We start from the raw sequence: 24,616 nt of genomic DNA on the forward strand, positions 1-24,616 counted from the left end.
AAAAAAAAAAAAAAAAAAAAAAACAGCCCCCTCTCCAGCAAGGAATGAGCTCCTCAGAATATTCAAATATACAAGACTAAAAGGGTAGCATTCACTCAAAAACAAAGTTTAGAATGCAGGAAGGGGCAGGAAAGTTGGGCGAATGGAAACGGGGAACCCAGGGTGGAAGTGGGAAGAGTGCTGACACCTTGAGGGGATTGCAACCAATGTTACGAAAAAAATCTGTGTATAAATTGTTGAATGGGAAATAATTTGCTCTGTAAACTTTCACCTAAATCACAATAAAATGTTAAAAAAAATAGCCCCCTCTCAATTTTCCTTGACTGCCTGGTCTACTTTGCCAATTACTCATTGCAACCAGGGTCCTCCTCCTTGCAGCTACCCAGAAAGGGGTCAGGCTACCCACAATGGACTGAGACAGGAAGGGATCAAAACCTAGCCCAGAGGGAGTAAGTGTGTGGGTCTCTGTGTGGGTGAACACCTTTGTAAATTTATGGTAGAAAGGCCACTAACATCCACAGTCAACTGGAACCTGCTACAGATTCTCAAATATCTTTACATCCCGTTGCTATTTCCAAAGCTTCTTGTTGGTTAGCTTGAAAGTGTTTCTTGAATTAGACCATATACATCAGAATCACCAGAGATGCTTATTAAACATATGAATGCCTGGGTCACACCCCAGATGCATCGAATCAAAACATATGAATATAGAGTAGAGGAATCTGCCTTTTTTTTTTTCAGGGCTTTGAACTGGTTCATTCTGGTTCAACTCCCTGCTGAGAATTTGCCTTTCCACTCCAGATATACTGAATTAGAATTTACATTTTAACAAGATTGCCAGGTGATTCTTATGTACACATAAGAATCTTGTTAAAATATAGATTCTGATTCAGTATATCTGGGATGGAAAGTCAAATTCTCAGGAGGGGGTTGAACTAGAATGACCCAGTTTGAAGTCCTGCTTTTTTTTTTTTAAACAAGCTCTATGGGTGATTCAGAGCCCTGGTGGTGCAGTGGTTAAGAGCTATGGCTGCTAATCAAAAGGTCGGAAGTTCGAATCCACCAGCCACTCCTTGGAAACCCTATGGGGCAGTTCTACTCTGTCCTACAGGGTCGCTATGAGTCAGCATCGACTTGACAGCAGTGTTTCTTTGTTTTTTTTAAATGGGTGATTCTAATGCACACTCAGTTTGGGAATCACTAGTTTAATAAGCCCTAGTACTGTGAATAGAGATCTATGGCTTCCGATTGAACATTTATCAAGCACCCACTAGATGCCAGGCATTGTGCCAGGTACTTTCACATATGTTACTTCTCCATGTAAGTGAGGTGTTGTTGGCCCAGGCAAGCATTGGTGAGTTTGGCTCTCAGGTCAGAAATCCTAAACTTGACAGAACTAAGAGACTAGCCTCAAGTCCCAGTCTCTGGAGTAAACAAAGCAAAAATGAGCTTTGAGGTAGTAAGTAGAGACAAGGGAATGATTTTCACTTTGACAATGTTCCCTCCTTTCTTTGCTTATTAGCTAATGATTGGTCCTTAGCCATGCTAAAAATGAGATGTCATGGCAAATGCCAACGCATTTATCAAAAATAGATGTATTGCAAGCAGTTTAAATAGCATTCTTTGTGCCCTCCTCCCCATCCTTGCTATCACCAAATTTAAAACCAGGGCTGAAATAGTAACAGTAATAATCATTACCATTCATAGAACCTGTATGATGTGGAAGGCACTGTTCTACGCATCTTACATGTCATCTCTTAGAATATCACAACATTGTTAGAAGGAAGTTACTCTCATCCCCATTTTACAATAGAGGAAATAGGTTTTTCAAAATCTGTACACAACTAGCTCAAGGTCGTACAGCTGGTTAGGTGGTAGAGCCAAGATTCTACCTGAGATCTTCCGGCCTCTAGAGCCTGCACTTGATTTCAACAGGGGTTGAAATCTTAAATGCTACAGGAGCGAGGCAGATCACATAAATGTGAGAATTGAGCCAGGTGTGTTATAATAGGTGGGGACTTTAGCAATCTGGAGAGTCCATGCCTCTACACAAAGACATGCAAATTCAATTTTTTAAACCACTGTGGGATAAACAAAACATCTGCAATGGGACCTGGAGTGGTGGAGGGTGGAAGGTGCCAGTTTCCGGCACCACATTACACTATATACCTCCCTTTAGCAGCTAAGTTACTGGTTGAGGGAAACTCTATTAACTACTAGTTATAACTGCTGAGAATGGCAGAGGGAAAAGCCCTATTCTGACTTTTCCTCTTAGTGTGCCATCAAGGGACTACCACAGTATGGTAAGCTTTCTCTCCTTTGTGCACATGCTTATAGTCGTACATACATACACTGTATATCCAGTGACCTTTCATGGTTGAGTGCCAGCTCAGCTCTCACTAACCTTCCCCAGGCAGTGCTGAAGCTTACAGCCTCACTCCTGGCCCTTGGGTTTTGCACCTAACTTTCTGGGTCAAGGGGTTGCTGCTTGACCCTTGCCTAGTGGAAGACTGTTTCTCCTACTTAGTTTGGGATCTCCCAGAGTGCAAAGAATGGCTCTAAATTGGACTGCCTGGATTTGAATCTTGGCTCTGTCTCTTACTAGCTGTGTGGACCTTGGGAACATTATTTAACCTCTCTGATTCTCAGATTCCTCATCTGTGAAATGAGGATGGATGTAATAGTAACTACCTTCTAGAGTTGTTGGGAAAATTAAGTATCATCCATGTAAAATACTTAGCATGATATCTGGCTAAAGTATGCAAGTGTTCAATAAGTGGTAGTATTATTAACAAAGTGGGGAAGGGGCTGGTAATTGAACGAGAGGAATAGAATTAGTCAAAGCCAAACTGTGGAAGAGATTCTTCCAGTCTATGGCAGCCCCCAAAGTCCTCCAAACTAACTTGCACCCTCTGTGAATCTGTAGCTGGGACCAGCCTGGATGGGATAAACTTTGAGTACTCACAATGCTGCCTGGGGCATTAAGAATTTGCTTTGGGGCAAAGCAAAGGAGAAGGAAAGAATCAACTGGATGCCTCAGAGAGCCAGGGCATACACACCATTAAGCATAATCATGTCATCATAGAGTGTAGTTGTCTAGAAGGACATGATCTCTTCTGATTTTTTTCTCTGAACTAGATATCATTTTATTACTATCCATGCTGCTTTGGATAAAGGGCTTCATACCATACCTTGGTGCTTGCTGGCTTGAAGGAAAGAACAATCTTTCTTCAAATGTAAAGTCTACTTTAATGTGGCTGAAAGTAGAAGAGTGGAAATGTAGATCCTGGAGTCTTCACTTAGCCAAGGAAAAATGTGGTGCCAGTTGAGCTCTCCTGGCCATGATTTTTCTTTTTCTTTTTCTTTTTTTTAAATTAAATGTGTAGATGGAAGGTTAGGGCATATCCATCTGAGTGGATGGATTTTCTTCTTTTGATGTTGCTTGCCTAAGTCAGACCACAAATAGCAAAGGAACAAGATATGGAAAAGGTTAAAAGAGAAATTTTACTAATGTGATTTTCCAGCATTTCAGTCTCCATTCTCTCCTGAGCAAAGGTTAACTAGCTGATTCCACAAGCACAGACTCACTAGAAAGGATCCTGCTCAGGAACCCCAAACAACGCAGTCTAATTCCTCCCTTCTCTTCCTCTGTGTTCTGGGGCTGATCTACCAACATGCTGCCTCTAGCAGGCCCAAACCTGGGTGATGACTGAAGTCAATTTTCTCCCTTCATATCCCTAGGGTTCCCTCGCTCCACCTACATCACCTCCTCTTCTCATTTCCCATCCAAGACCATTGCCATGTTATCTCGTGGGATCATTGATCACTGTGTTTTTGGATGAAGAAACTGAGGAACAGAGAGGCTAAGAAACTTTCCCAAGGTCACACAGCTAGTAGATGGCTGTACAAGGATTACCATGCAAGTCATCTAACTCTTGGCACTTCTCTAAGATCTCTTTCCAACGTAATTCTTCTTCTTTTAGCTTTCACTGCTGCACAATGATGTTACATATGAAAATAATGACAGCCCTGTCTTTTTTAAATAGGTGGCAGCAAGTTGGGAATGCAGTAAAGCATGAGTTTCAGGGGCCACGATTAATAGTATATTCCATTTAGTGCCTCCAGTGTTAACTTGTGGTCATTTTACCACCTTCTGATTTATAGTCAGGAATGAGCAAGACAAAGTCTTGAGTTCTGTTGTACATCACAGATGACTGGAGCTAGATAAAGTAGTTCTAGTCCAACCACCTCATTTCATGGGATGCGGAAAGTGAGGCCAAGAAAGAAGTGACTTGCCAAAGGTGATGCAGCTCCCTAGTGGCAGATGCAAGATGAGAATCTAGACTGCCTGATGCCCAGAGTCAGATCTTTTCCACCATGTTGTTTACAGCCTCACCAGCAGAAAACTGTACTAAAATAACTGCGACTGTTTCTATTACTTGACTATTTTCTGGTACCTAATCTCTTATTGTTTCATGTGTTTAAGTTGTATGACCCCAACTAGATTTTTTTTGAAGATATAAAGATGTTTTTATGATTATAGGTGTTAAAATGTTTAATTAATGCTAATTATAAAAAAAAAACTTCAACAATATAGATAAGAGGGAATAAAAATCATCCAAAATTGAATTTTACCATATATTCCAATTTGTTTCCTGCTTTTTTACTTTAATACTATATTGTGGGCATTTTTTCCAGGCCATTTAAATGTTCTTTGAAATTTTGATTTTTATAATAGTCGTGTATTATTATATAGAGTCCTTGGATGGCACAAACAGTTAAAGACTTGACTACTAGCTGAAAGGTTGGCAGTTCGAACCCATCAAGAGGCACCTCAGAAGAAAGGTGTAGCAATCTGCTTCCAGGTGATGCAGTGGTTAAGAGCTATGGCTGCTAACCAAAAGGTTGGCAGTCCAAATCCACCAGGAGCTCCTTGGAAACCCTATGGGGAAGTTCTACTCTGTTCTATAGGATCGCTATGAGTCAGAATTGACTCGACAGCAATGGGGTTTTTTTTATTGCTATGCATTTAGGTGGATTCCTAATTCACTGAGTTTTATATGTATGCCTCAACCCCTATAATACCTGTATCCTAGCACAGGTCTGAACACATAGTAAAAATACTTGCTGACTCGTTAGTTGCCTTGGCTTTTCTGGAATGATCATTAGTCCTCTGCCAGCTAGGGCACCCAGAGTGAGAACTTGACTTTCCATCCTTTTTAGGGCTTGTATAATATAAATCAAGACAGGCAGGGTAGCAATGGTGGGTAAGCTCAGAAGCCAGACTTTCTGGGTTTAACACCTGGATCCTTCACTTTCTAGTTGTATAGCCATGGGTGAGAAACTTAACCCCTCTCAGCCTTAGTTTTTCTATCTGAAAAATGGGAAAAACGGTCATTCTCACTTCATAAGGTTGCTGTGAAAATTAAATGATATTAACTGTGGAAAGTGCTTGGCACATAGACAGCACTCAACAAACATTAGCTGTCATTATTAGTATTGTATTTGTCAAAGGAAAAAGGCCCCAGACTTAGAGTCTGAAAACCTGTGTTCTTGTCCCATCTCTGCTGTTATGTAGCCCTCTGACCTTGCATGAGTTACTTTACTAGTCTGGACCTTGGTTTCTTCATCTGCAAAATGAGGACAATAATGCTTGAGCTGTGTATCTTACAGAGCTTTTATGAAGATCAAATGAGAGAATGAATGTGAAGGTGCTTTGAAACTATGACGTAAGGTGTGATTGCAAAGTATGCAAAGTTAAATGTATGTATGATTATTGTACGGTAAAACTGGAAATGCAGAGGGTACAGGATACTGGGCTGAATATAATGAGGCTAGGACATTCCCTGGAAGTTGTTTTTTAAAATTAAGCCCATAGTATTAGAAATATAGACTGCTATAGGCAGAAGGCTGGAGCCCTGGTGGCACAGCGGTTAAGAGCTCGGCTGCTAACCAAAAGGTCGGCAGTTCAAATTCACCAGCCGCTCCTTGGAAACCCTATGGGGCAGTTCTACTCTGACCTATGGGGTGAGTATGAGTTGGAACTGACTCCACAGCAATGGGTTTATAGGCAGAAGGGATCTTAAAGATCATCTAGTCAAATCCTTAATATCACATGTAAGAAAAGAGGTTAAGGAAGAGAGGAGATAGTTTGAGGTCACAGAGCCAGTTGTGGAACTGTGACTAGAACTCAGCTCTCCTAATTTCCTGAGCAGAGTCCTAAAGCAATCACCGCAGCTCTTAATTTTGTTAACCTTTATCTAAAAGGGGGTAAAGTAAAAATCCAGTCATTTTTGGGATCCATGTAGCTGGGAACTGATTAATTGGGGTTGTATTGCAATGACAAGCCATGTATAGCATGGCTTTATTATATTTTTAAATGCCAACCTCATTCCAAGTGAGGGAGAGGAAGGGGGACAGTAAGGTGATGGTGGGTCTCAGTCAGGTGGGGAGACCTGGCCAAATTCCCAAAGGACTTCTGTTGTCCCCAGCAATGACCGCTGCAGCAGATGGCCTTCCTTTGATTGTTAATATTTATCTTCGCAGTCAGTCCTCAGTTATGTGTTTTTGTAAAACTTGGTAAAGCGGATGAAATTGCCAGTTGCTTGCAAATACAATTGCCAATTGTTTGAATGAAGTAAATTGATTACAGCCAGAGAACTATTCATTTTACCCTGGCATGCATACAGCCCACGTCAGGCAAGGGCTGCATCGCTGATGGCAGCTCAGATAGCACTGCATCCCCTGAATTATGTCGCTCCAAGTACTCAGTAAATATATGTGTTGGATACTTTCATCTTTACGCTATTTTAGCTGAGATGAGGACACACAAACACTTTCGTCTGACAACCTTTTCAAGTTCAACAGCACAGAAGGTTATTTAAAAAAGAAACGAGAAAGGAGTTTTTCAATAGCAGGCTCCAAAGGTGACTAAAAATGCCATCCAACAAGGCAGCCCATTAAGAAATGTAGTGTGAAATGTGTTAATATGATAAACCCAAATGAGGTCTCATTATTCTTAGCTCCAGAATGTTGGCTGCTTTCCCCACCTGCCATCGTGGCCTGGACAGAGTCCATCAAGACTCACGCCCTCCCCCAGCCCCCAATCGCCCCCCCAGCCTCCCTTCAGCAGAAGGAAACCCTATGGCCAGAGGCAGCTCACCCTCACCTTGTCATCCCCACACCTCCTGCTGCGAGGGACTCCCTGCCTTGGTCAGGAAGCTTTGAGGGAAGGGGGGAGAAAGCAGTGAGAAAGCTCTCAATCGCGATGCAGGCATCACTGGCTGCAGCGCCTAAAATATTCACCAGGTGGGAGCCAGCCAGTTGAGGGTGACAAAATGGGGCCTTTTGTGTTCAGAGTAAGTGGCCATAGTCTGAAATCAGCAAGATGGATGGCAAGAAGAAATGACCTTGCTCACCAAGCCCTGTTATGCTAGAACAAGGGGCTCCCCTGGAAGCTTGAAAGGAACAAATTTAGGACAAGTCAAAGGCAGGCCTACTTTACACAGTGGGAAATAAACATATGGGACTCCTTAGCCCAAGAGTTGGTGCTGGCTGAAAATATAAATACGGTCAGAGAAGGTTTCGGTACATTTATGGCTGCCAAGGCAATGATAGGTTATTAAGGGAAATGAAGCCGTTTGGGGACATCTTGAATCTCTGAGCTCAAAATCAGAGAGGACAACCAGATCCTCTGACAGCCTCAGTGAATGAGTCCAGGAGACATAGTCTCAGAATTGTGATTATGTTTTCCAATTAAGCAAGCCAAAAAAGAAGAAGAAAAAAGTGGTATTTAAGGTTGGTTGGCTAAAACTGAGATGCTAAAATCTCTGGTTTGCTCAGAGTTAAATTCTTCTACACATATAAGGGAGGCAATGTGTTATGAATGAAAAAGTGCTAGTCCTAGATTATCTCCCTTGCTCTGCCACTACTAACTAGCTATGTGAATGTCCCCTCTCTAGGCCTGCTTTCCCATTTGTAAAATAAGAGTATTAGACTAGGTAACCTCCAAGGCCTTTCTAGCTTCAAATACTTTTCATTCAGATGATATCACAGGGCTTCTTTAGGGGCTTGAGGGGGGAGTTTTGTACCTTTCCTTGCCCTCCCTTGCTCAGGAGCTCAGTGCCTTCAGGATGCTCAGAGGGTGCCCCAGACTCCACCAAGATGTCTGACTCAAGACCTCTCCGTGGCAGAGGCCCATGCTCTGAGATTTATATCTCGTGGTCTAACCCTCAACCCCCAAGTCCCCCAACTGCCTTGCAAGGAGGTAGATCTGGTTAGATACAGGGGTTTTGTTTTCTTCAGTGCACTAGGCAACTATGGGCTCCAAATATTAGCGGCAGCATCATGTAGGCTTTAAGCCAGAGTTGCCCTGGGTTAGAATTCTGGTCCTGCCACTTCCAGCTATGTGACCGTCAGCAAGTTACCCAACCACTCTGTGCTTCAGTTTCCTCATTTATGGAATGAGAGTCATTTTAACATTGCCTCCCTGCTACAGTGATTGTCGGGACTAAATGAGAGAATTCACGTCAAATGCCCAGCACAATGCCCAGCACATAGTAAATGCTGCCACCAGTGGGCATCCTTCTCCACTTTCCTCTAAATAGGTGTTGAGCTAAGAATGAAAACTAATAAATCAATAAATATTGAGCTGCTAAAAAGGATCACGGAGTCCCTGGGTGGTGCAAATGGTTAACACACTCGGCTGCTAACCGAAAGGTTGGAGGTTCAAGTCTACCCAGAAGCACCTTGGAAGAAGGGCCTGGCAATCTACTTCTGAAAAATCAGCCGTTGAAAATCCTATGGAGTACAGTTCTACTCTGACACACATGGGATCGCCATGAATCAGGGTCCACTTGATGGCAACTGGTAACTGGTAATCAAGACAACAATGTTTACATAGTGGTAAATTATTCAGCTTCTCAGGGCCCCCATGTTTTGATCCCTATAACAACATATTTACAATTTAACTGGAACATTCTGGAAACTTCACAGGCCAATGAGAAAGTATTTCTGATAAGGGTGGCATTTGGGTACCCTTTGAATCACATTACTTAGATGGATGCTACTTTCACCTCTCTGGGGAGCCAGCTCAGCCTGTGGGGATTCTGCAGGGATGCTGATGGAGAGGGAGGATCCAAAGGGGGACTCCTTGATGTGGCTTACCCACTCAAAGAGCTGAACAGTATTTCACCTCCCTGCTCAGAGTATGAAGTTAAACTGTGAGATGAGAATAAGGCCATCGAAGCTGCCACTATCTCCTCCCTTCTCAGATTCTCACTGAGTGAGCACCATGGGTGGAGAACAAAAAGAGAGGCTCAGCCTGAGTGTGCACAGCTAGAAAATGGCAGGTGGAACCCAAACCCATTTCAGAGACAGGAGGAACTGCTCTTTGGGGATAGAATTAAAAGATGGTGAGATGGGACAGGATCAAAGTCAATGAAACTGCAACAGAGGTTAATAAAAGTTAATTAATTTATTCCTCAAATCCTGTGTTCTATTGTGTGAGTGTGTGTTGGGGGCTGAAGTGAAGGTGGTGAACAGACATCACAGGGAATCAGCTTCTCAATGCAATTCCGGTTGGTCATTATCAAGAGTGTCAACTTTGACCTGGAAACCCCATAGCTCATCTTACACAGGTTACCTAAAGATAGTTTCTCTCCTTAAACTTTTCTTAGAATCCCTCATTCTTTGGGGAAAGACCACAGTAATGAATGGAATACATGCATGAACATAAATATGTCTTAGTTTAATGGCTCCGGTAAGGAAGTAAAGAGGTAGAGATGATCCCCAAAGATATGAACCGGTCCAGTATGGAGGAAAGTGAGAGAGATGGTGACTTGCACTGACTAGTGGCACTTTTCTGGAAGCAACCATGGATGAAAGCTCATGGAAAATTGCCTTCACAAAAAGGTAGGTAAGGTAGATATTATTACTATACTCATTTTACAGTTAAAGAAACTGAGGCTGAGAAAAATTAAAGTATTGTGCCCAGTAAGTGGCAGGGGTGGGATCTAAGTCTCCTAATCTTTGTGCTGTTTCCATTCACCATGCTGTTTTCATTTAACTGGCCTTATAAAGGAATGAGTGGTTCCATATTAGCTAATTTTCCAGATAATTGAAGTGCACATCTTTCAGCACTCTTAGTGCTATTTTTATTTTAACAATTTTTGAAGAAAAACTTTCTACAATGCATCTCACACCTCCATGCCTTATTATGTTATTACGTGGAGGATACAGATTACTGTGCTTTTAATCTTCTATTTTCATAGCCTCCTATCTCCTGTCTCACTGTGTGGCTGGTAACGTCCAATACTTCCTACGTTACTGAAGATAGCATATTAGCAATGGGGAGCTGCTAGAAGTAGACAGACTGAAATGTGACAGCTAACAGTGAGGGAACAGCATTCAGAATTGCCAACTAGAAAAGTACAGCCAAACCAAAACCAAACCCCGTTGCCGTTGAGTCGATTCTGACTCATAGCGACCCTAAAAGTACAACAGTCTGGGGCTATTGAGCGTAGGGACAAAGAGGCCTGAGAGACCAAATAACCTCATGGAGAACACATCCAATACTGGAATTAGAGTTCCCAATAAAGACCAAGAAGCATCAATAGAAACTTGAGTTGTGTTTATTCTACTGCACTGGCATGCCATGAGGAGGGGGTGATGGGAGAGGTCCACTCCAGCTGGGAGGAGAATTTTTGTCACTCGTATTGTTTAGAATTGTCTTTGCATAGTGATAATAAAAAGCAGACTTTTGGACAGTTTATCACTGTCTTTAAATTCTCTACACACAACGTACCTCTTACTGTTCGTACTCCGGGCAGACTACTCCCACCACTCCTCCCACCCTTAGTATTCCTCTGATCAACTGTGTTTAAAAAGGCGGGGCGGGGGGGTTCCATTTTATAAAGATTTCCATCTCAAATGGTGTCTAAAAAGGTAAATCTTCACTGATCTAGAAAACATCTTCTATGTAAGCTATATGGCATATTATGGTGTGTTTAGCATGACACGTCGCTTTCTTTGCTCCACCTGTAATTTCAAAAAATTAAAATCCCTACAAGCAAACCCACCACAGATTGCCATCTTATTGGCCTGCTGTAAGAACTTGGATCTTTTCAAGTTCCAATCAGAATGGGCTCTGCTTTGCCTTCTCCATCTCTGTCTCCTCTGACCCGGCAAAGTTTCCAATCTTTCATCCTGTCACTTAGCTAATGGTGTGTGTCCCTCTTGCATACATTCCAGAGTCACCGGCTTCTTTCACTAGCGGAGTCGTCAGTGAGTTGCTCGGCAGATGGCTTACTGGCTGCCGTTCTTGTCCCTTCACTGCAGCAATCTGTTGTTCTAAATCAAAATGTTAATGAAAAATAAAAGAACGCAGTGCCAATGTCTGTCTGATTTAAATTAATATAGAGTCATACCTTTTGAGGCAGGTTTTACTGGCACAAGTTTCTCCGTACAGGCTACCCATATTGTGATTTTTTTTCCTCTCTAATTAAAATTAAGCACTTTCATTTATCTGAGACTCTCTTGGTACCCCCAACCTGTTCTTTTTAATAATAACAAAGGGCTAACAAACAGTTGATTTCAGGGTTCTGGGGAATGGCATCTCACCTGGCAGAACACAATTTTGAAAGATATTATATGTGATGTCTAATTATAAGCATGCTTTGATTAGATGCCGTTTTCAATACTGGAATGACACGTTTACTAAATGCTTCAAGTGCAGCTCTAAGTTAGGCATGTAGTTATTGAAATCTTTCAATTCATTTGTTTTAAAACTGCTGGCAAAATCACTGCTAATTGGCTGCTTTATTTACAAGGATCCTTCTCTTTCAATACACAGGCAGTCCCCAGGTTACGAACATCTGATTTACATACAACCCGTGGTTCAAACCAACATCCATAAAGCCTATTATATTCAAAATTCGAGGTACATACAATGGTTCGTAATAAAAAATGGGCACTACTTGGCAACGTGTCTCAAAACATTATTATTATTATTACTGTATAATTATGTTAAAGATGTTTTAGTGTATCTGGAAGTGTTTCTCTAATGTTTTTTATGCATAGAAAGGTATACCATATACTACATACTAAGACAAACATTTGGCCGACGTTAGATATGAACCGTACCTAACTATTCCAATTTCTGTACAAATTCTACTTAAAGACAGACTTAGGAATGGAACTCACTCATAATCCAGGGACTGTCTGTACTCAGCACACTATTCATTTCCACTGTAGCAACAGGACTGCTTCCCTCTTCGGGGAAAATGTGTGTATCCACAAGATTATCTAGGCAACACAACTTTTCAACTTCAATTTAGAGGAGAAGGGACAAAAATGATGTTAACATACCTGGTTGGAGGGAGGGGATCACCCCAATATTTTAATTTGCAAAAAATTCTAGGATCCAAAAGAATAGCAGTTTCAACCAATTGCAGAAGACCCCACCTTTCATTTGTTCTCCCTATGACTCCTTTGTAAATACTACTAGTAGTACTAGGAATGATAAGAGTTAACACACTGATTCCTACATACCAGGAGGCATCTTTCTAAATGATCTATATTTATTTACTCTTTCAATCATCAGAATAATCCTGTGACTTAGGTCTATTTCACAGATGAGGAGACTGAGGCATAGACAGGTTAAGTAACTTGTCTACGTTCACACAACTAGTAAGTGATAGAGCCTTCACTCTCTCTTAACCACGATATCATTCTATACTGTACTGCAAGGTCACGAATTTAAACCTCCTTAGAAGTAAGCTATTGTTTTATTTCAGATCCATGGGAGATTTTCTTTGCTCAAACTGCTGTGCAAGTTAGAATTAGGCTCCTACTTCAACGGGGCTTGCTAAATGCCTGTGCTATTTGCATGTGTCACTGCCATTAAGACTAAGGTGAGTCAGGTAAATCAAGCTGGAGCAGGCAGGCAGGCAGGCAGGCAAGAGAAAAAAAAAAACCTGGGTTTTCAGCTGGGAGATAGGGCAGTAGTCATTAGGTCAATCATCTCAGTGCTGTGAACTGCTCCACCCAACCATCCCGAAAAAAGAAGGCCAAAAACTCACATCTGGACCAGTCAATCAGGTAGGGACTCCCTCCCTGCTGGGATATGTCTTCCAGTCACCTAGCTTCTGGCTGAGTGCTTCCCCCTACCTACTGGCAGGGTCACCAAACAAACCAAAGATCATTGAAATCTAGCCTTTCTCCTACTGCTTAGAAGCCAGCTCAACTGAAAAATCAAACAGAAGACGCTGATTCTCTCTAATTTAAAAAATGCACCCAAGGCCTAGGGATTTCTTGGGGGTATCAAGTTATTCAGAAGAGAAAGCCTCCAGTGGGAAGGAATTTAGTGCAGAAGCAGTCATTTCCCTTGATAAGCCTCATTTTGGTGGTTGTCTTTTTTCTGGCCTTGTTGTTTTTGTTGTTGTTGTGTGCCATCGAGTGGATTCCAACTCATAGCAACCCTACAGGACAGAATACAACTGCTCCATGGGGTTTCCTAGGCTGTAATCTTTACAGGAGGACCGAAGAAGAATTGACACCTTTGAATTACGGTGTTGGCGAAGAATACCATGGACTGCAAAAAGAATGAACAAATCTGTCTTGGAAGAAGTTCAGCCAGAATGCTCTTTAGAAGCAAGGATGGCGAGACTTCGTCTCACATACTTTGGACATGTTATCAAGAGGAATCAGTCCCTGGAGAAGGACATCATGCTTGGTAAAGTAGAGGGTCAGCAAAAAAGAGGAAGACCCTCAACAGGATGGATTGATACAGTGGCTGCAACAATGGGCTCAAGCATAGCAATGATTGTGAGGATGGCGCAGGACCAGGCAGTGTTTTGTTCTGTTGTATATAGGGTCGCTATGAGTCAGAACCGACTCACTGGCACCTAACAACAACAACAATCTTTACGGGAGCAGATCTCCAGGTCTTTTCTCCCATGGAGCAGCTGGTGGGTTCGAACCACTGACCTATAGGTTAACAGCTGAGTGCTTAACCATTGTGCCACCGAGGCTCCTTTTTCCGACCTTACCAGGGACTAAATGAAAATATAAGTTTGGAAAAGGATATTACCAGACAGTAGGGTGTGTTAAATAGAACTCTAGGCTGGGATCCAGGGGTCCTGGATTCCAGTCCCAGTTCTGTCTCTAACCAACCATGACCTCTCTAGGTCTCAGTTACGCCATCTGTAAAATGAAAAGGTTTGAATGAATAGTCTATGAGAACCTTTATAACATTAAATAATGTCTGTTTTTAGCCCCCCCCCCCTTTTAATAAAAGATGATTCTGCTTAGAGAAACAAGGAAACTCAGAGGACGATTTGACCAAATGAAGCAAAGACTGAACTATTTTGGGATGTTTCTGAGCAGCCAACTCAGACCACTGGAGTCAGAAAGTAGATTTCTATTTGGCCTGATGTCTCCCAGTTGATATTGCTAGATAATTGCTCACCCCTCTGAGTCATTGAATCATAGGCTCATTGAATCTATGGGAAGGAAAGGACCATAAAGGTCATCTTTTCCCACCTCCCTCCAGGGCTGCCTTAAGACCTTTGTTCAAACAAAGCCAGTCTAAACAGTGGGACCAGTGCCAACTTTATACATAGGCAGAAGCGGTGCTACCTGCCTGGCTGGATGTCACAAGTGCTGGAACAGGTCCTCTGACCCCCACCCCCCAAATAGCTCTCCCTTCTGTTCATTGCTGCCAGACACTCCTTTAAGAGAAGACCTAGACTTTCATTCCACACACTCAAAATACATGATACAAATTCCTTGGATAAGGTGGCACTATCTAAATTCATATTGCAATGCATGTAACTCACAGAGAAGAGCTTGTCACGAGAGCAGATTTTTATAAGAAAGAGACCCCAAAGACATAGAATTCTTGAAGGGAGGGAAAAGGACTTTAGTAGAAGGGGAAAAAAATTATGTAGAAAGGGAAGAATGGAGGCCCTGAAGTGATGGCCTGGTAGAATGTGTAACAACTTGGAATCAGACTTGGTTTTACATATCAACTCTGTCACTTACTAGCTGTATTACCTTGTGCAAGTCTCTTAACCTCCCTGAGCCTTCATTTCCCAAACAGTAATATGGGGATAATGATATCTACTGCACACAGCTTTTGTTGAGAATTAAATGAGATAATCGTGCGAAGGCATGATTGATTGCAGCATACCTGATTTATATATACTTTTAGCCCTGAATCCACAACATTGTTATAGATTGATGACCTTTGATGTGTGTCCTTGATTATACCTCTGCAGTACTCAAGGGTATGAATGGTGGTGTTGATGCCCGGGTCTGCTACGACCAGTAATACTTTCAACCAACTTAACCATTCATGGACCTAACTGAACAACTGATTCAAGCACCAGCCAGAATGTCAATTGTCAAACAACTGAAAGGCCCATCACGAAGAGATCAGTTTCATGATTTTAATTTGAGGGGAGCTGATGTTTTCCAGCCTGCCCCAATTTAGCCCAGTCAGTAGGAATCCAAGATGGTTTTCCTAACTAATTAGCTCCAACAAGGAGTAAACATGTTCAATCGCTTTCTTGGAAAAAGGCATATTTTAATCTTAGTATAGGAGAAGTGAGTTAACAAATGAAATGGTAAGGTTTCAGTATGAGTTTTAAGTTTGGGGGAAAATACTGAGTCCATATGCTTATCAAAGATCATTACAGGAAGATTGGCGGTTGGGCGTCTTGCTGTGTTTTTTTCTTTGGGAAGTAGTATCGAAAAGCTTGGAACTTGGGGCTCCTTTTCTTCCTTTTCAAAACATGCCCAAAGCTTCTTATTTTAAAAACAATCACTGCTTCAGCCTATTCCTTTTTGTGCCACCCTCCTCCTTTTGCTTTCTCAGCTCCTCTCATCTGGGATTTGTGTGAGTTGCCTCCATTTTCTATGCCCCATTCTCTTTCTAACTACCACAGTCTGCTTCTGTTCTCACAAATCTGCCCAAATTTCTCATTTGAGATCACAAGTGATCTCCTTCTTGCCTAGTCTAAGTGCTATTTCTCAATTGTTCATCCATCTCAATCTCTTTGGGGTATTTGACACAATAGTTTTCTCCACTCTTTCTTTTTGGGGGAAGGGTATATGCCTTTTGAGGAGCCCTGGTGGCATAGTGGTTAAAGCGCTCAACAGCTAACCTAAAGATTGGCAGTTTGAACACACCAGCCATTCTGTGGGAGAAAGATGTGGTGGTCTGCTTCTGTAAAGATTTACAGCCTGGGAAACCCTATGGGGCAGTACTACTGTCCTTTCAGGTCACTATGAGTTGGAATCAATTCGACAGCAGTGGGTTTGGTTTGCTTTTATATGCCTTTTATTTTTCATTTATTTTTTTCTAAATTTTATTTGTTTTGTTGTTCTTGAGAATATATACAGCAAAACATACACCGATTGAACAGTTTCTACGTGTACAATTTAGTGACACTGATGACATACTTTGAGCTGTACAACCATTCTCACACTCCTTTTCTGAGTTGTTCCTCCCTCATTAACATAAACTCACTGCCCCCTAAGGTTCTTAGCTAATCTTTCGAGTTGCTGTTGTCAATTTGATCCCCTACAGATAGTTCTTAAAAGAGCATAATGCTCAAGGCAGACCTTTTTTACTAGTTAAACTAAACCATTGTTTGGTTTTAAGAAGACTTCAGCAGATATTTTTGGTTTAAGATTTAAAGATTCTTTCAGGACAATAATTTCAGAGGTTCATCCACCCTCCGTGTCTCCAGAAAGTCTAGAGTCCGTGAGAATTTTAAATTCTGTTCTGCATTTTCCCCCTTTTGAGCAGGATTTTTCTACAGAATCTTTGATCAAAACATTCAGTAATGATAGCCGGGCACCATTCAGTTCTTCTGGTCTCATGGCAAAGGAGGCAGTTGTTTATGGAGGCAATTAGCCACACATTCCATATCCTCCTCCTATTCCTGACTCTCCTTCTTCCCCTGTTGCTCCAGGTGAATAGAGACCAGTTGTTTTGCCTTGGATGGCCGCTTGCAAGCTTTAGACCCCAGGCACTACACAATGAACTAGGAGATAGAACAGAAGCACTAAACATGTTACTAGGCCAATTAACTGGGATGTCCCATGAAACCATGACCCTAAACCCCCAAACCAAGTACTCAAATCCCGTGAGGTGTTTGGTTGTACATAAGCAGCCTCAGCAGGTACTCTTTTCTTTTTTTTTTTTTTTTGGTCATTGTTGTAAATATATCTATCACACAACTTTTGCCAATTCAACTTTTTACAGGTGTACAGCTTATTGACAGCATTTACAATAATCAGCTGTGCAACCCTACCCTCAGTCAATGTGATTTTTCTATCACCATTAACCCCCCTTTTTCCCCCTCCCTCCCACCTCTTATAGCCACTAATAAACTTTGGTCTCTGTACATTTGCCTTTTTCTTGCCTTTTTATATAAGTGAGGTCATACAATATTTGTCCTTTTGTGATTGGCTTATTTTACTCAGCATAATGTCTTTAAGCTCCATCCATACTGTAGCATATATCAAGACTTCATTTCTCCTACTGGCTGAGTAGTATTCCATTGTATGTATGCACCACCTTTTGTTTATCCGTTTCACCTGCTGATGGGCATTTAGGTTGTTTCCACCTTTTGGCTACTGCTAATAGAGTTGCAATGAACATTGGTAGACAAGTCTCATTTTGAGTTTCTGCTTTCAAGTCTTTGGGGTATATACTTAGGAGTAGAGTTGCTGGGTCATATGGTAGCTCTATTTTTAGTTTTTTGAGGAACCACACTGCTTTCCACAACAGCTGTACCATTTTGCATTCCCAGCAGCAATGGATAAAGGTTCCAATTTCCCCATATCCTCACCAACATTTGTTATTTTCTGTTTTTTTTTTTAATCTTAGCCACCCTAACCAAAAACCAAACCTATTGCTGTCGAGTCTACTTCGACTCATAGCGACACTATAGGACAGAGGAGAACTGTCCCATAGGGTTTCCATGGCTGTAAATCTTTACAGAAGCAGACTGTCACATCTTTCTCCAGCAGAGCCACTGGTGGTTTCAAACCACTGACCTTTCGGTTAGCAACCGAGCGCTTTAACCACTGTGCAACGAGGGCCACCCTAGCCATCCTAGTGGGAGTGAAATGGTATCTCATTGTGGTTTTGATTTGCATCTGTCTGATGGCTAATGACGTTGAGCATCTTTTCATGTGTCTGGTGGCCATTTGAATGTCCTCTTTGGGAAAATGTCTATTCAAGTCCTTTGCCCATTTTATGATTGGGTTATTTGTCTTTTTGTATTAAGTTGTCAAAGATTTATATATATTTTGGTTATTAGAGTCTTGTCGGATATAAGGTTTCCAAAGATATTCTCCTAGTCGGTAGCTTGTCTTTTCACTTTTTTGGTAAGGTCTTTTGATGAACAAACGTTTTTAATTTTTATGAGGTCCCATGTATTTGTTTTGTCTTTTGCTGTTTGTACTTTTGTTATCATATTAGATAATCTATTGTTGAAAGCCAGGCTTGACAGCATTGCCCCTGCATTTTCTTCTAAGAATTTTATGGTTTTAGTTTGCACACTTAGGTCCTTAATCCGTTTTGAATTTGTTTTTGTATGGAGCGAGGCACGGGTTCTGTTTCATTGTTCTGTATGTGGAAATCCAGTTTTCCCAACAACATTTATTGAAGAAAGTCTTCTTTCCCCATCGAATGGAATTAGCACCCTTGTCAAAAATCAGTTTATCATAAATGTATGAGTTTATTTCTGGACTGTCAATTCTATTCCATTGGTCTATGCGCCTATTGTTATGCCAGTACCAGGCTGTTTTGATTACTGTAGCTGATATTATGTTTTAAAACCAAGAAGTGTGAGTCCTCCTACTCTGTTTTTCTCTTTCAACATTGCTTTAGCTATTTAGGGCCTCTTGCCATTCCATAGAAAGTTAAAGATTGGTTTTTCTATTTCTGTAAAGAAGGCTGTTTTAATTTTGATCAGGATTGCATTGAATCTCTCCACTCTTTATTGAAATTCTCTTTTTTTCCTTAGCTTCTGCAGACACTGCACTTTCTTGGCTCTTCTCTGATTTTCCACCTACTCCTTTTGTGACGACAGGCAAGTCATTTGTCCTGCCTGGTCTTGAGTTTCTTTACCAGTAAAATGAACAGTTTAAACAGGATAATATCTAAAGTCCCTTCCATAGCTAACAATCTATGGCTCTGAGAGTCAATGAAATATACCTGAAATCCTTTAACTTCATTATGTTATAATGGTTTTTATGTTGGAGGTTTTGTAACTACTCCTGTCTACTTTAGTGCTCCAGTAATTGATTTAATTGTACAAACTACAAGGCTGGACCTTTGCTGATTTATACATAATCTGTCTGCTTTCCTTCTTCATCTAAAAGTGCATGTATTTTAAATGGATATTACACTGTACCTATCTTGAAAATAACTACAAGGTATATTCTAGAACAATACCCTATAGCTTATGCTTAATATTAGCATTTCAAGAATGTACATGGGTCAGCAATTATTGATCTTGTTCCATTTAATCTGGCTATTTAGAAAATAAAACAGAAATCTTTTAAGCCAGGTGAAGGCGTTCTGACCAACCAGATGAGCCAGAATTCACCAATGGTTATCAACAAAAAGCCACTAATAACATATCTGACAATTTAATACTGAATTCACATATTACACGGAAATAGACTGTAGTGGTCAAGTGCATCCTTGTGTGTGTCCATGTAACATCACTTGAAGACATTCAAAAGGACATAATGTTACAATACAGTTTCTACTGCTGTATTTTTTTTCCTTCACACACACTTTAGGTGTTGTACATGACATCTTCAGGACAGTTGCCTGAGACCCCAGGGCAAAACATTGGTCATCCATGCCTTAAAAGCCATCCCCACAAATCCTCTGATAAGAAGTGTCCCTTGTCCCAATTAAAAGGCAGTAACACAATGCCTGAATCCAAAGAGTACACAATAAATATAGCTGGTAATGAGGAATTGTGCCAAATGATAGCAAATGAGAAGCTCAGAAAAAGCAAACTTTGAGGGTACAAAGTAGAAAAATGACTATTCTTGCTTAAGGAAACCAGTCAAGAGTGAGGAGAAGGGTCCTTAAGCTGTTCCCAACACAAGCCACATAAAAAAGTAGCTGAGGTTTTGGGTTTTCTTATTTATCACCAAAGAATATCTGAATTCGAAAGACCTTGCACACAAAGGAACTCTCTAGATCCATGGAACATAAACATTTCAGGGCCTCAACAAGGCATGATATACTATCATCCCTCCTCTAGCAGGAGAAATTCAGTGACTTGCCCAAAATATAAGAGTCAGTGGCTGAGTCAACAGTCCCCCAAATCTTTGTCAAGAACTCAAAAACAGTTAATTTGCACAGAATATGACAATGGTTGGCTGCTAGTCTTTCTCCCTCCTTTCCCTCTCTTCTTCCATCCCCCACATCTCTCTCCCTCTTTATCTCTCCCACACACACACACACACACACACACACACACACAAACACCTGAGTGCTTGATAGGCTGATTACTATTGTATCATACAGTTTTATTCTCTAGCAGTGTCGGGGATTAGAGTGCTTAAATTAATAGATGTGAGTGTTCCTGTTACTAGAGAATGACTAAATATGCCATATAAGGTTTACCAATTTTTAAGAGTTAGAATAAAATAAAATTTACTCACGACTAAAAATATATTGCACATAAAGTTATCTTTCATTGATGACTCAGCGCTACCCTGGAAGGACTTCATGTAGTTAAGTAAAAGGCGCTATCTTTGGAATGACTGGACCATGAAAGGCTGTTCTAGGTAAAACTGATCCTAAGGTGTCTGGGAAAAGAAACAACCTAGATTATTTTTAAAGTGAGTAAACATTGTCAGAATTCTTACATAAGGTGCTAAAAATCCTACCTTGAGATTGCAAGCTCAAGTATTCTTGATACCCTGTATTTACCTTTATTTTCAAATGAGAAATCCCAACATTTTGCTCTTAAAAGGAGTAATGTGGTATCTCATTTTGAAACTCATAATGTTTAATTTCTCTAGAAACATCTTCATCTTTTGAGCTTTTAAGATATTACCCTTAGAAAGGAAGAAAAGACTGAAGTTGTCAAGGATTTCATTTTACTTGGATCCACAGTCAATGCCCATGGAACACAGTCAAGAAATTAAAGAACGTATTGCATTGGGAAAATCTTCTGCAAATGACCCCTTTAAAGGGTTAAAAAGCAAAGATGTCACTTTGAGGACAAAGGTGTGCCTGACCCAAGCCATGGTATTCTGAATCACCTCATATGCATGCAAAAGCTGGACAATGAATAAGGAAGACCGAAGAAGTATTGATACTTTGAATTATGGTATTGGCGAAGAATACTGAATATACCATGGACTGCCAAAAGAACAAACAAATCTATCTTAGGAGAAGTACAGCCAAATGCTCCTTAGGAGGCCAGGATGGCAAGGCTTAGTCTCACGTACTTTGGACATGTCATCAGGAGGGACCAGTCCCTGGAGAAGGGCATCATGCTTGGTAAAGTAGAGGGTCAGTGAAAAAGAGGAAGGCCTTCAACAAGATGGATTGACAGTGGCTGCAACAATGGGCTCAAACATAGCAACAATTGTGAGGATGGTGCAGGACCGAGCAGTGTTTCATTCTGTTGTACATAGGGTCGCTATGAGTCACAACTGACTTGACACCACCTAACAACAGCAGCATTTGCTTTCTCTAGAAGCATCTTCATCTTTTGAGCTTTTAAGATATTACCCTTAAGTCATTTTTACTATGTTGCATTGTCACAACTTCAGGCTTAACTGTATTTGACAAAATGCCAATTTATCAAGAGCTCCAGGTGGTATGGTGCCAGTGACAAAGAGTTTGCTATTATGTGCCAGAAGTTATATTTAGGTTTCTGGTACAAATTAATAATTACTTACAACATTTTATAAAAACAAGAAATTATCCCAAACGTCTTTCATCCAAAGCAACACCATTTGTTCTATTAGTTTTGGGAATTTTTGCAGTGTCAAAGAGAAAATGATGATTAATAACAATACCAGTAATAAAAGCTACTTACATTGACCTCTTATCCTGTGCCAGGCATTTGCTAAATGCTCTTATATGCATTATGTTATTTACTGGGGAGCCCTGGTGGAGCAGTGGTTAAGCGCTTGGCTGATCACCGGAAGGCTGGTGGTTCAAAACCACCAGCTGCTTCACGGGAGAAAGATGTGACAGTCTGCTTACATAAAGATTTACAGCCTTGGAAACTCTATGGGGCAATTCTACTCTCTCCTACACGGTCACTTTGAGTTGGAATCGACTCAGTAGCCGTGGGTTTTGGGGTTATGTTATTTATTTTTACTTTTGGTGAAAATATACACAATTAAATATACACCAATTCAACCATTTCTATGTACAATTCAGTGACATTGATTACATTCTTCAAATGTGCCACCTTTCTCTATATCCTTTTCCAAGTTATTTCACCATTATTAACATAAACTCATTGCCCCCTAAGCTTCTCATCTAACCTTTCCAGTTGCTGTTGTCAACTTGATCACATGTAGATAATTCTTTTAAAAAAGCAAAATACTCAAGGCAAAAATTCTTTACTAATTAAGCTAAACTATTGTTTGATTTAAAGATGACTTCAGGGTATAGTTTCAGTTTAAGGTTTAAAGATTTTCTCAGGGTGATAGTTTCAGGGGAGTCATCCAGCCTCAATGACTGCAGAAATTTTGAATTCCATGAGAATTTGAAATTCTGTTCCACATTCCCCACTCCCCCTCATTTGACCAGGATTCTTCTATAGCATCTTTGATCAAAACATTCAGTAATGCTAACCAGGCACCATTCAGTTCTTGTGGTCTCATGGCAAAGGAGGCAGTTATTCATGGAGACAATTAGGTATCATGTTATTTAAATCCACACCCCCCCTAAAAAAAAACTGTGGAATAGATACTATTGTTAGCCCCATTTTGCAAATAAGAAACTGAAGCCTACAGGAGAGGGGGGGCAATCTGCAGGATCGTTTGCTCAGACAAAATAACCTGGGTGCAGAAACACGTTTAGAATTGCATTAGATGGTTCCTATAAAGGAGCATTAATATTTAGTGAGCATCTACCATGCGCCAGGAACTAGGCCAGGTGCTTTACATATGTTTTTTCATTTAATATTTCCATCAAACTTGTGAGCTTGTTGTTTTTAAACATATTTTAGAGATGAAGGGAAGAGAGTTTCAAAGAAGTTAAGAAATTTTCCAGTATCACACTACCAATGATGATAGAGCTGGGATGTGAATCTAGATTGGACTGATTCCAAAGTCCATGCCCTTTACACTATAAAGCAAAAATCAAACCAGCAAAAGGGAGGAAATACATTTAGTTTCATAATAAATTTTGTTTCCTTGGAATGAGAACTAAAACCTTAGTCATGAAAGCCAGTCCCGAAGTCAGTGCCAGCAACAAATTCCATTTCTCCTGTACGTAGAGCTTTTTATCCTATGGTGCACAGGGTTACAGCATTCTGGTCACTTTTAGCTTTCAGGGCAGAGAATGGGAACAGATAGGAGCCATTTTCCAGAAACCTTTTCAGACCAAATAAAGAAAAAATAAACATTCAAACACAGTGATCCAGACTTATCCCCATGCAGCAGGGCAGTTTCCTCTTAGATGATGAATTAACTCTTCCATGCCATTAGATCTCCACCTTAGTAAAAGGGAAGAGGCCAGTCCCTCTGCCCTCAGTGGCCTAGAAGCTTTAAAAGCCTCTCAAATAGAAACACTCCATCAGCATTTCTTATCAGAATCTTTTGGAGCTATTGTTAAAAATGCAGATTCCCAAGCCTAAACCCTGAGAGCAGGACCTGGACCTATGAAACTGCATTTTAACAAGTGCTTCAGATAACTTGTATACACAGTAAAGTTTGAGAAGCACTGCACAAAGCAATAGAAACTCTCTTCTCTCAGGCTTTATCAAAAAGAAAAGTTGCCATTGAGTCTATTCTGATTCATGGCGACCCCATGTGTGTCATAGGTTTTTCAACGGCTGATTTTCAGAAGTAGATCACCAGACCTTTCTTCCACAACACTGCTGGGAGGATTTGAACTGCCAACCTTTCAGGAGGTAGCAAACTGTCTGGGCCACCCAGGGATCTTTTCTGTCAGTCCTTACCAGTTCTGAATTTGGGATGCTCAAACACAGACGAGCTGAATTTATCTTCACCCTATACTAGGAGGGAAGGGCTCCTTTGAGTTAATATTAACAAGCTCCTTAACACACATTTTTAAAGTACCTTAGAAACACTTATCGATGAACAGAGGGTTAAGGTTAGTTCATATACTTCACATCTACTCAACATAACAGGACATAGGATCTGCAACACATCCATGTAAAATATCTCAGCAGGCCTTATTTAGCCTTTGAAAGTCCCTATATAAAGTTCGGTGCCCTGGTGGCGCAGTGGTTAAGAGCTTGGCTGCTAATCAAAAGGTTGGCAGTTTGAATCCACCAGCTGCTCCTTGGAAACCCTATGGGGCAGTTCTACTCTGTCCTACAGGGTCACTATGAGTTGGAATTAACTCAACGGCATT

At 40.9% G+C, this 24,616-nt stretch overlaps 1 protein-coding gene across 2 annotated transcripts in view; it reads left to right on the forward strand.

The window, feature by feature from the left end:
- GRIA3 (glutamate ionotropic receptor AMPA type subunit 3) overlaps positions 1 to 24,616 on the forward strand; it is a 306,229-nt gene that overhangs the window by 10,361 nt on the left and 271,252 nt on the right. The gene's annotated exons all lie outside the window — the stretch shown is intronic.

Source organism: Trichechus manatus, unplaced genomic scaffold, assembly GCF_000243295.1.
Source record: "Trichechus manatus latirostris isolate Lorelei unplaced genomic scaffold, TriManLat1.0 scaffold00066, whole genome shotgun sequence".
Classification (NCBI taxonomy): Eukaryota; Metazoa; Chordata; class Mammalia; order Sirenia; family Trichechidae; genus Trichechus; species Trichechus manatus.